Below are 12,864 nucleotides of genomic sequence, written 5' to 3' on the forward strand. Positions count from 1 at the left end.
AATGATTTATTCAGTACTTCCGTCATTTTTGGAGATTTACCCCTTGTTTTCGGATTGTTAAGTCTTTTTAACTGATCTACAGTTCGGCATTGTTTGGCTTGATTCTTGTGGGACGTCTCTTCCCTCTGACCAATCAGTGGCCAACAGTCTGACGACGTCACACATAGTATCTACTACAAAAAGTACTAGGTACCAGGTACTGTGCTGGTGGAAACGCAACTTAACCGTGCCATACCACTAAAGTAGTACTGCTAAAAGTTACTTGTGTACCACTGGTGGTATGAGTACCATAGTTTGAGAGCCTAGGCTCAAATAAATGTGTTGAATACACAGAAAAAAATTGAAAGAAAAATTAGACAAAGCGAGCGGGTGCATACTTATATTCACCCACACAAGATAAATAAAGTCCACTATGTGGCCTATTTGTAAAAGATTATCCAATTATTATTTTATACATGTTCACGAGTTTCACATTTAATGGTCATTGATTCAGTTATGAGTAAAATAAACTTTTCTGTTGCCTTATCAAGGTCACCTCCAATTAGTGTCAGGCACAGTGATGTAATCAGATTTCTACGGAAGTGTGGGCTCATGTGTACCCTTCAGTTCTATCCTCAGTTGTAATTGGACCATGAATGTGGCCTTGTTCCCCACTTCCCAATCAAACCCGAGCTATAAATACCCCAGCAAGCATGTCAATTACGCGTTGATCCCATTACGTGGCGTGTCCTGAAATGCCAACTTCCTCCCACGGTCACCTCCAGTGGCCAATCACAGCACGGAAGCCTGATATTAGCCTATGCTACTTCCTACGGTGATGAGCTTGTGGCGAAATCATGCAGAGAGGTTGCCTGGAAAGTCAAAGTGACAGCCAAAATAGTTTCCCCCCCCACTATTTTCTGGAGGCAGGGTTTTTGTCATACTGCTACGAGGTAAGTGCATGCTTTTTAAGGGTGCCAGTATCAAAGGAGTGGAGCACGGGGGGGTGGGTGGGGGGGGGATAACACTGTATACTTCAAAGTGAACACAGGAGAGATCGCTGCGCTTACACTCTTCTGCTGCCATGTATGTCGTGTTTTAGCTGCGGAGTATCTGGTAGATGACTCACCACCTCGTCCTCTCACGTGTTCACACCTCAGACGGCCAAAAAAAAAAAAAAAAAAAAAATCAGAGACCTCCTACACAACAAGTCTGGGATGAGTTTATCTATTGTGTTCAACTCATCCGCGCTAGAGATCTGTTTAAACTAGAAAGCCACCCATATGCTTCAATTCTGTTCTTTATTCAATTATACACCCACTGGCTGCTTCTTTATGTATCATGTACCTAATAAACCATCTGGTGTGTCCGGCTGCTGGTGTAGCATATCTGCTTCAAGGTTCAGTTCATGCATACCTTGATTTGTGTTACTATCACTGTTCTATCACCTTTTTTTATTCTGCTCTGGCATCAACAAGGCGTTGTTGCCCAGAGAACTGCTGCTCACTGGATAGTTTCTCTTTTTCGGGGACCAGTCTCTGTAAATCTTAGAGATGATTATGTGTGTGTGTGTGTGTGTGAAAATCCCAGTAGATCAGCAGTTTCTGAAATAATCATTCCTGCAAGCCGAAACGCACTGATTTGCCGCTGTGTGATTGGCTGATTAGTTATTTGGCATTCACGGGTGTAAGGAGGAAGTCGCCAGTGAGTGTGTGTTTAAGATATCAGGAGTATTTGCACTCAAAATGATTCCTTACCAGTGAACATATGAACTTTGTAGATCTATACATAATACACAACTCCTTATATGGACATCCTGGGGGTCACATATTCATATTCATAATTGTGCAGAAGTAACAAAAATAGACCGCTTTTTCTTTTATTTTGGTTAAAAAAAACGAGCCAAGTGAACTTTGATATCTGGCATGCACATGACTACCATGACTTTTTATATCTCAAATAACTTTAACCTTAACATAAGCTGGAGTCTTCTCTTCAAACACACACCGCTTTCCCTTTTTTTAATAAAACATTGCTGCATTCAGAATGTATGCAGTGCAAAGCACCTCTTGAACCAGCTCTTCTTTTTCCAGACAGACCCAAAATAAACCCCTGCTATTAGATTTTCGCAGAATTCAAAACACCCACTTGACGGAACTGCCAGGTTTCCAAAAATTGGGGTGGTTGCTTTAAATATTACTTATAACATTTTACTTGTGGTGCAATCTACTACTGAAATATAAACGGTGCAGAATAATGACATTAATGTTGTATGGATGTTTGAGTAATCTGCTCATCGTTTTCTTTCGTAAAGCTGATTTAAACCTACAGTAAACATAAAATACCCAACATTCAACAGTGCAGAACCACTGCTTTATAATTTTCCGTTCAGTGTTTTGAGGACGGGGAGAGCATTTGTGTGATTCAGGATAATGGGCTGCCTTTTGCACCCAGCAGCCGGTTTTTAAAATGACAGTAAATACTGTACACTGACCTGCAGAGGACAGGTGACTTCATTCTTTGCTGGTAATTGTCTGCTGGACTGGACGATTTAAAACGCCGTAACCATTGTGTTGTGCTTTTTATGCAACAGGTAACAATGTATGAAACATTGGCCGCCACGGTTGAAGCCACTGGGAGAAGAATGATTACATGATGGAGTGAATTTTTTCTGACCAATTTGAAATTCAAAAGCAGTTTTGACATTCACAGTACAAAACGTAAGAGTTTGATCTAGTTAGTTTAAAGGGGCGGCAGATACTACTTCTTAATGTTTTGGTTTCTCCCTTTAGGGGTCACCACATTTGAACTGGTGGACTTTAGGAGGTCCAAGACACCAGTGACCCCTGTTTCCATCCAGGGGGTCGATGTGGAATTGCAAACAAGATCTTTTTAAAAATAACTTATCGAACAGCTCTAAACAGGAATAACTAATAGTGTGATACTACTATGTATATTATATGCTGTATATTACAATATCTTATTAGATGACAGGAGTCATCGGGCATGTGATGGATTTCATGTTCATGTTTTTTGGACGGCCATGTTTCGACAGTAGCTCACAGAAATATAATTTGAGCTTTGATGCTAACTGAAAGCTACATAGATTCCCCAACACATTTGGAAGGGAAGGTTAAATAAACACAATACTTTTTTCCTGACATAAAGCTCCTCGTGTGTTCTGGTGCAGTGTGGGTGAGATAGGAGCGCAAATGCACAGCTTGTGTATGCGAGTGTGGAAATGCTCTGGTAATGCAGCAGCGTGCCAAGTGACGACTGACAGCAGTCGGTCCGTGGTCATGTTCTCAAATAAACTCCAGCCTTCCTGTGCCAACTAGAGTTAGAGCAGCAGTCCGTCTGAACCGGGCCTGTTGTCACAGCACATTGCTGCTGATCTGTGGGTCCAGGTTGGTGCACAGGTTCCTCTTCCTGCTGTCACCTCCTCTGACTGCTCTCACATCTCAGTCGCTTGCTCGCTGACAGCGTCTGCAGCCCACAGTTACCCAGGTTTGCTCTTAGCGACGAGGAGCAAGCACAAGACATGATGAAGGTCAAAGAACTCCACCAGAACTTTCAAATACTTGCAAAGCTTGAAGTAATAACGTGTGGTATGTTTGAAGGACAATCATGCCGAGTGGATTATTACTATTAAACCAGCCCTGTCTTGTTTTTGTCTCACTCTTTAGGATTTTTTCCAGCATAAACACTCTAGTAGTCCTCATAGAGACCAAACCATTTGTACACATTTTTACTTACATTTGTACAAATTATTACTTAAATTTGTACACATTTTTACTTAAATTTGTACAAATTTTTACTTAAATTTGTACAAATTTTTACTTAAATTTGTACAAATTTTTACTTAAATTTGGTCATCTTTGCAGTCAATTTTACTAACCTTATTTATTAATTTTCTTCTTTCCTATTTCACTGTTGTCTTACAGCCAATGTATGATCCACTTGGGCAGCCTGTGGCCAAGTGGAAAGGGAACTTGGCTTGTAACCAGAAGGTCACCGGTTCAAGTCCCCACCAGGCCGAAAGGGCTGGGGTACCCCTGAGCAAGGTACCCAACCCCCGTTGCTCCACGGGCGCTACTCAGTGTGGCAGCCCACTGCTCCTAATTCTAGGATGGGTCAAATTGCAGAGAATAATTTCCCTAAGGGGATTAATAAAGTATCTAAAATTTAAAAAAAAAATTTGCATTGTGTGAACTGATGATGATTGTGTATGGAAGCAGATTTGGGACCAATAAAGTTTTCTGAATCTGAATAATAACCCGCTTATAATGAGTAATAATTGAATCAATTATATCTTATAGAAAGAAGTCCGTAGCAATACTGAATTATCCACAAGTAAAAACCAGATGGTTATGGAGTAAGAAATTGTTTCTCCCTTATCAGATCATGTTTTTTTTCTGGTTTGGTCTCCTTGGTATTGTCCATGCTTAGACACACTGGCTTTATGACGTTGGTATAGCATTTATGACCTTTGAGTGTGGGCACTAGTGCTTTACAAAGTCTGAACACAACTCATGCAGCCCAAATGACCTTCAGAACACAAGCTTCACAGGACAGTGCTTCCATCTTGAGACTTTGATGCTCACTGACACAAGCTGCTGGTCCTCCTCCTCCTCCTCCGCCTCCTCCCGGCAGCCTGACACAAGATAACTGGCTCGCGGCTGCTAATTTGCAAGCATGAAGGAACAAATCCAATCACAACAAACATAGGATTCATAGTGTTGATACAGAGGAGATTTTACACAGAATGCATAGTTGTCTTTCTCATAGTTGTTCAAGCATAGAATAATAACAATAAATAAATAGTGCAAATTGGCATAATTTAAAAATTCCTGTTGAGTTTAGGCCATGGTTACGGTCGACTTTTTTGTTCGTCTTGGTCTAGAACATCTTCCCACCAAGTTTCGGGAAATTTGGTGTAACTCAATTTTGCTGTTTTCATCTTAGGGGGCGCTATAGAGCCCTTGAGCTATGCACAGGTCCCGGAACTATGCTAAAATTGCATTTTCGCCAGACCTGACCTCCATGCCAAGTTTCAAGAGTTTTTATGCACGTTAACCCCCTCAAAATTGACCGCAAAGCCACGGATATAATAATAATCTGAAAGATAACAATAGGTTCCTCGCACAAATTCATGCCATTCGTGGCTCGGGCCCTAATTACATATAGAATTAGGATTATTAATGGGAGAGTATTTTGTGAAGCATCTTAAAAAAAATGTAGGCTTATATACAGCGATTTAAAGCTTAAAGGAAATGTACACAGGTTCAAAAAACAGTCATGAAGTATTTCTGCGTAATCAAATGTGCTGCAGCTACAGCTGCGACAGGAGACATGAAGTGTGAACTTTGTGAAGTGTATGTAGGCAGCAGTCGCTCAATCAATGCAGCAGATGGATATGCTACTCGACAAGGGAAAACCTTGACCTGCTCGTGATACTGGATAAAAGGTCAGGTGATCATCAAAGTCAATAGGGATTCATCCTGAAGGGACTGTAAATGTACAAGAAAAAAAATGGCAAAAAAAATATCCAATGGTTGGGGTTATTTTGAGCTTGGAAGTAAAAGTTAAATATTGGTTTTATTGTGTCCGTTATGCGAGAGGCATTAGAAAAACATGGGGATTCCCAAAATGCCAGCAAGTCCCAAATTGCCAATTCTAAAATGTGAATTTATCGATATTGGAATATGAGAATAACAAATATTGTTTAAAAATGTTCATATTGTGCATTTCAGTTTCAGATCTTCTCCAATAGCACACAGTGTTGATGTTCATCTTCAGTAGAAAAAAGACAATTAAGCATGGCACAGATGAGTGAACAGCAGTGTGATTGACAGCTGCGTTGTCCAATAGGTGCCTTTCGTTTTCAAATCCGAACACACACAGCGTGCTTGTTGTTGTCTTACAAAGTCTGCAAATGTAACAGAGCGTTGATTAAAAAGATAATAACCCCCATACAATAGCTATCAGTCACATGATCCCTGTCCAACTCCACAAGCCTTTTTCTGGACACTCAGAATTCTCATTGACTGAAAATGACTGCTGACCGCATGAATAAAAATGGGGACATTGTGCACTGTGGCGTTCATGGCATCGATCTTTGCTGTCAACCTCACCACAGAGACACTTGAACACCGCACCAGCGACCAGAGATCGTCATCTCTCTGCGTGACGACACAAAACAAGTTGCATCATTTAAAAAAAAAAAAAGAAAGAAATAGTGGTAGAGTTCAAATTAAGATGAATTAAATTCAAATGAGTCAGTGGTCACACTCTTGACCGACAGTACTTCGATGGAGTGGCACTAAAATATATATCTGTGTGCCTGAAAATACCCACGCCATGTTTGACATCCACTTAAATGTGCCTGTTTGTGATGAACTAACTAAACTGACAGCATTAATTTGGTGTGAGTCCATGTTATTGCTTAAAATGATAGATAATGTATAGTCGACTCATAATTTCACGAGTGCACAATTTACGCTTTCTATTTGCCAAATAGAAACAGTTACTAACACCACTCTAGACCTCATAGAGTTTAAACTGTGTCAAGGAATTGTACGCAAAGAGCTTCAGCTGGAGAGTGCAACCCTTGATTTTAATGTCGTCGTGCATCAGTTTGTAATTTGAAAACATACTGTTGTCATTGTGGTTGTCGACTGCGTTAAATCCTGTGCAGCAGAAGAAGGTTGTTACTTGGATGAAAAGTCCCATGTTGGATTACTGCCGAATTATAGAAACAGGAGATACTCGTATTTATCAAAAGGATGAAAACTTCGAAAATGATCCCTTTGAAGAAAGGTGCGATAATCCTTGATCTCTCACAGCAACTACAACTCACGGATCCCGCTCTCACAGAAATGATGCAGAACTGAAGGGCTGAAGAAGATGAGTCACACACAATTGCATTAAGGGAAAAAAAAATTTAAAATATTAAACAAAATCACACATTGACACCCTCAGCTTTCACACTTTGCTGCTGCAAGATTTGGAAGTATCACAAAATTCACACAGTTTGCTGTCTGCAAAGAGCATGCAAATGATGCTCCTTTTCAGGCCATACAGTGAAATTAGGCAATGTGTAGGTGGATGACGAGGCCATTGGCTAATGGCTACTTTTTGAACGTCTGAAAATGTCAGCGCTCTAGCTAAGAAAAGAGGTCATACTTGCTTTCACACACGCATTGTCACCTTCCGCTCATCTAATTATACCCAGAAAATTGAATATGACAACGTACACGTCCAATTTATGACGGGCATTTGCACAAACGCAACTGAAAGAGCCATCATTTTTGCTTTGTTACAACGTTATGTTGAAATGAATTGTGGCATTCAGACTCTTGTTCGTGGGCTGACGAGTGTGAGTGGTCTACTTCATACACTTAACATTATGGATCTTGTATTTCTGTACACAGCAATGAGCAGATGAAGAGTTTTGCTCTGTAAGGAGGTGTATACTCTGCTGTGGATGGAAAAGGCTCCCACAATATTTACACAGTGCGGTCACAAACAGACGTTTCCTACAGTAAAGGAACACAAGAAGTGATTTGTTTTATGTCAGGACAGGTGGAGGCAACAGCAATATTGTGCAAGTGAGACAACTGTGCAAATGACTGAAAACTTGAGAAGTATAGTAACGAAGTAGAACTACTTCACTACTGTACTTATAAGTACTAAAATGCTGTATCTGTACTTTAGGGGGGTATTTTTTTTCTCCTACTTCCACTTTATTCACCTTAAATGCACACAAGCTTGAGCTATCAGTAAGCACTTGCTAAGTAGCTAGCTACCTGTGGTTCCTGACATGCTGCGGTGTTCACTTAGCAGCTAGCTAACATTAGCTAGCTGGCTATTGTAAAGATGGTGGATGGTGTTTTTGACCCAATAGGATATTCAAACGTTTGACTGCCGTCTTTAATACCTACATAACACAATACTTCTACTTTTACTTTCAGCACTTGAGTAGTACATTTTAAAATAAACTACTTGCAATACTTGAGTACTTCCAATTAAGTGTGGTTCACTTAGCAGCTAGCTAACATTAGCTAGCTGGCTATCGTAAAGCCTATGTCACGTTGGATGGTGTTTTTGACCCAATAGGATATTCAAACGTTTCACTGCTGTCTTTAATAACTACATAACACAATACTTCTACTTTTAATTTCAGTACTTGAGTAGTACATTTTAAAATAAACTACTTACAATTAAGTGTGGTGCTTAAAGAACACTTTTACTTAAGTCTTAGTCTCTAGTTTTTGGACACTGCACACACATATTTTTTCTCCGTTTTTAGGGATCGTCACAGCGGGTGATCCGAAGACCAAAAAGAAGCCGAATAATAATAACACCAGCAACCAAAATCACTCAAACTTTTTGTTTTAGTTCTGGTGTCAGAATAATTATGTCACATAATATTTCGGAGACGAACAAGTCAGTTCAATTTCCAGAGGAAAGCTCCCCAAGTTGCTCCCGTCTGCATCTTTAACACCGCCACTAATTCACATTCACGTCTTAGTCATAAAGCAAGGCTATCATGCAAAGTGCCTTAAAATCAGTACAACTCAACAAGCACCTCATTAAACAGGATGCTGTTAAAAAAAGCATAGCAAGCAGTTATAACACCCCAACGCGGCAACAGCTGATGGAGCATAAATAACAATATGCAAAGCAGAATTACATATCAAGAGTGTTTTCACATGCACTCCTCTTAAGATGTTTGTCTTTCTGTTGACACTTGAAAGGAAAGATATGCAAATCCTTCTACCTATTGTCCTATTCTTCTCCTACGCACCATTATATTCAGCCTGCACATTAATATTTTGCTGAAGTGCCGAAGCCCAATAAGAGAACATGATTGAGGTGCCCACGGAAGGCAGTCTATAAGTGATGGGAGGAAAATATATGTTGTCAGCACTTTCATCTTCTAATTACCGCTGTGTGCTGCACTACATCCAGTATTAGCAGCTGCAGGCAGTGTCACAAGTCATGAACCCTGTCTCATTTCAAGAGGGAAATGCAATGCACTGTACAGGTCAGTGTGTTTTGGAAGGCCAGTTGTTGACATTGAAAGTAAAACCAAAATCTGCCTCTCATCAAAAATGTGGGAGCAGATGTAACCATACTCAAGAAACATGATCAGCACTAATTACTGCTGCACAGGATGGACTAGACTTCTCCCATGCCACAGCCTAAGTTCTTCCTCTGAATATAATAATCCTGCTCCAAATATGCCCTGGATTTTTCTTCCCTTGGACATGTCCAGATTATCCCCACAGCGAAGTGTCTGGCAGACAATCCCACATCAATCCTCCAGTCAATCTCCACTCTGGTTCACTTATATTTCATCAGTTCCTCACTTGCTTAAGAAACTTTTTCCCCAACCCACACAAGCAGTATGTGCAGTCAAGCTAAAGTGACATAGATTAGCTGTTTTAGCAATGCTATAATGACCATATAATAACAACTAGTACAACGGGCGGTTCTGAACACTCGGCTTGTACTCTTCCCCGTCCCATTCACTGTACTAGTTATTTTCAGCACCGCACCATGCATGTCGGCCTGTGGAGCCACTGCGATGTCAGAGCTGGTCCCTGGTCTCCTGTACGAAGTTTCGAGGAGATCGGTCAATGAACAACAAAGTTACAGGGAACTTCCTGTTTAAACTGGCCGACTACCTGTTGGGTCAAGGTCATGTCCATAAAACCCGTTCAGGAAAGTTTCCTTGTCTCACATATCAAGTTTGGTGCAGATCGGTCAAAGTTAGAGTTCACTTCCTGTTTCAGGTGTTCCACTTCCTGTTGGGAGGTCATAGCTTGTGCTCAGGGCGCTTTCAACACCAACACCATCATTCAGTCACATAATTCAAATGCCAATGATCAGAGAATTTGACAGATATAAAAACAACATGATATATCTTATATATCTGCTCAAAAAGAACTTCCCTCCTATAGAATATAGTCCCACTCTGGAGACCCTGTGTGAAGAAATCTCTCAGGTGTGAGCATCTGATTTGCATGCTGCTGCTCCGACCTCCCAAACCTCCTTGCTTTCCACAAGAATAATGAAGTGGATAAGTGTTGCCCTGTGTTGGACTGGTGACCTGTCCAGGGTCAAACCGTGCCTGGCATTGGCTCCAGCTCCCCCATGACCTTCATGTCGAGGTTAAAGTGGTAGAAAATGGACGGAAGGAGCGTTGCATGAGAGCAAGGGAGCGAGTTGGAGGGAGGACTTTTATTGTTGCATGCAGATCACGCGCCGTGTGTCCACAAACGCAGCCACACACAAAGTGCACGTTTGAAAGCACATTTTTGAATTGGAAAAATAATGAAAATCCTCACAGATATGTTTCCGAGCGCTAATAACTGGACTTTGACCAACTGTATAAAAAGAGCTCTCTAAAAGCTCTGAATAAGAATGAAAGTTGTGTTCAGCACGTTAATATCTTCTGTTTAAGAGATCATTTCCAGTTGAAATTTTCGCACAAAAATCAACTTAAAGATGTAATTAAAAACAAAGATTCTGACCAGGACTAACTACGTTGTGTTCAGGACATCTATGACTCCTACCATACTGAAAATCAGATGTTTCAGACTTTCTAGCCCACGCAACTCAACTTCTTCTTCTTCTTCTTCTTCTTCTTCTTCTTCACCACCTCATAAATTGTGACAGGCTGTGCACAGAGAGGTTAAATGCTGCCCTCCACAGGTCGAAGTAATGAATAACAGTTCAGGATAAAATTAAAATATCAAAAATTTATTTAATTTTTCAACATATTTGTAGAATTAATAGCATCTTTTAGTTAGTGATTGTTTTCAATCTCTTCAACACTTTGTGCTATACCAGTGCTGATGGCGGCGTGTGATGAAATCAACTAATATTCTCTTAAATATCTTTTGTTACTAACCTGGAATATAGTTTATAATCAAAATTTAAGAATCAGTTGAAATGACATCCCAGACAATATTAAATGATTAAAAATAGTCAGTTTTCTCTAATTATATCATAATTATATCTTCTTTTGTTATTTTAGAGTTTATGCCTTCTCTCTCTCTCTCTCTCTCTCTCTCTCATTTTAAATGTGCTACCTGCATTTTATCTTGTCTTATTGCTATGCTACCTCTCGAGTGTCATACCTTTCAAAGTCTTTTCAAACAAAATACTGTATAACCTACTTTAGGTTTAGTCTCTCTGCTCGTTATGTAAATGTAATGCGTTGTTTAAATAAAAGCTAACAACAGGCCAAAAAGTCAGCCGCATCAAATATGCACAATGGAACTATCCAGACGGCAGCACTGAGTGGAAAGGAGAGCCATTTACAGCTAGAATCATGGCATGGCAGTCTGCACGACTGAGGGAGAACGTGGGAATGAAAAGATTTTTTCAAATGCATTCAAATGTCAATTTTCTGTTGTACATCAGTGGAAGAGGTTATGTTTTTCCAGCCATAAACGGGTGTGAAAAGGGAAGCAGTGAAGGAAGGAGGACGAAATTAGCAGTTAACCACCGGGGGGGCAACTCCACTGTTTATACAAAAGGAGCTCCATATGAATAGAAATCTATAGGAGAGAAATTCTAAAAGTCTTTTGTAAACATTTTCCTGAGGCGTTAATGGTCTCAATCCATAGTTTCAGGTCTCATGAAACAGCAACTTGTTTCACGATGTTGTCTTCTTGCAAACACGGAGATGAAGTAATGTTATATATAGAGCTTATAAAATCAGGATGAACAAAGATAAATACAGAAAAACTTTCAAGGCCGTCTTCATGCAGTCTGGCACTAAAATGAGAAAAGTAAAAAAAAAAATATATCTATAGGAAGAATCGGTGTGTATGCATTGGCTTTTTCAGTGTCTTTCTTTTATGAAAATGTAACTGTGTGCCGACCTGGACTCCCCTCAGGGAAGTGGCTTTTATTCAAAAGGTTGCCTCTGGTGTGACATGACCCTCCACCCACCTTTCTCTCCAAGGGGCCTCAATTGCCTCAGGCGTTATTTCGGACTGCCAGCCCCACTCTCTGGAAATTTACTGTACAAATAAGCACAGGTGCACACAGTCACTCAGAGCAGTAATTTAAAGTGAGAACAGACTGTGCAGAGTGAAGGAGCCAAAGCTGAGCTGTTGCCTCAAGCTGGCTTGATGTCCATGCTGCTTCACTTTACCCCTTTAAAAAGGTGTCACCCAATATGAAATGGTTCACAATGTTGTCCAATGAAGTCACTAAATCACAGCTATCAAACTACTCGGCAATAAAACACTGTTCTGGTCAGAAAAGTAAATGTTTGTGTCTGACTATCCCGCGCTACCGCAGCAAGAATTAACTGAACGCGAGCCAAGAGACATCAAGTCAGACAGTAAACTAAAAAGCGACTTGACTCATCGCTTCTCGTGGAAAAGTGAACGCTTTTTTCCGTCCCACACACAAAGAAAAAGCAGCACTGTGTTTGAAATCATTTCCTTGTTTAGTCATTCTCACTTTATTTTAAAATCACACGCCGCAGTACGTCAGCAGGAAGTGACGCCATCACGGCGGACATCTGCAGCGTTGTGCCGCTGCAAAGTTCGGCATCTGCTCAGTGTGGGACACTGAGTTGTATTGTTTTTTCAAGGGTTTTCAATTCATAGTGCATCCATTTAACACTCAGAACCAGACACAGATAATGGCCCGAGGGTAAATGACGCACACTTTAAGAAAAAAGCTTTGTAAACACCCATCGAGCCTCAACGTGTTGTCCAACACATCAACGCAGATAAACATCGTATAACGTGTCACAATAAAACGAAGGAGCCCATTTAACACCGACTTTGAGCGCTTTTCATGGCAGGTGCAGATAATCGAATGGATGATGGCTGAGTTCCATTTATCTGTTCC

Source organism: Solea solea, chromosome 8 (assembly GCF_958295425.1).
Source record: "Solea solea chromosome 8, fSolSol10.1, whole genome shotgun sequence".
Classification (NCBI taxonomy): domain Eukaryota; kingdom Metazoa; phylum Chordata; class Actinopteri; order Pleuronectiformes; family Soleidae; genus Solea; species Solea solea.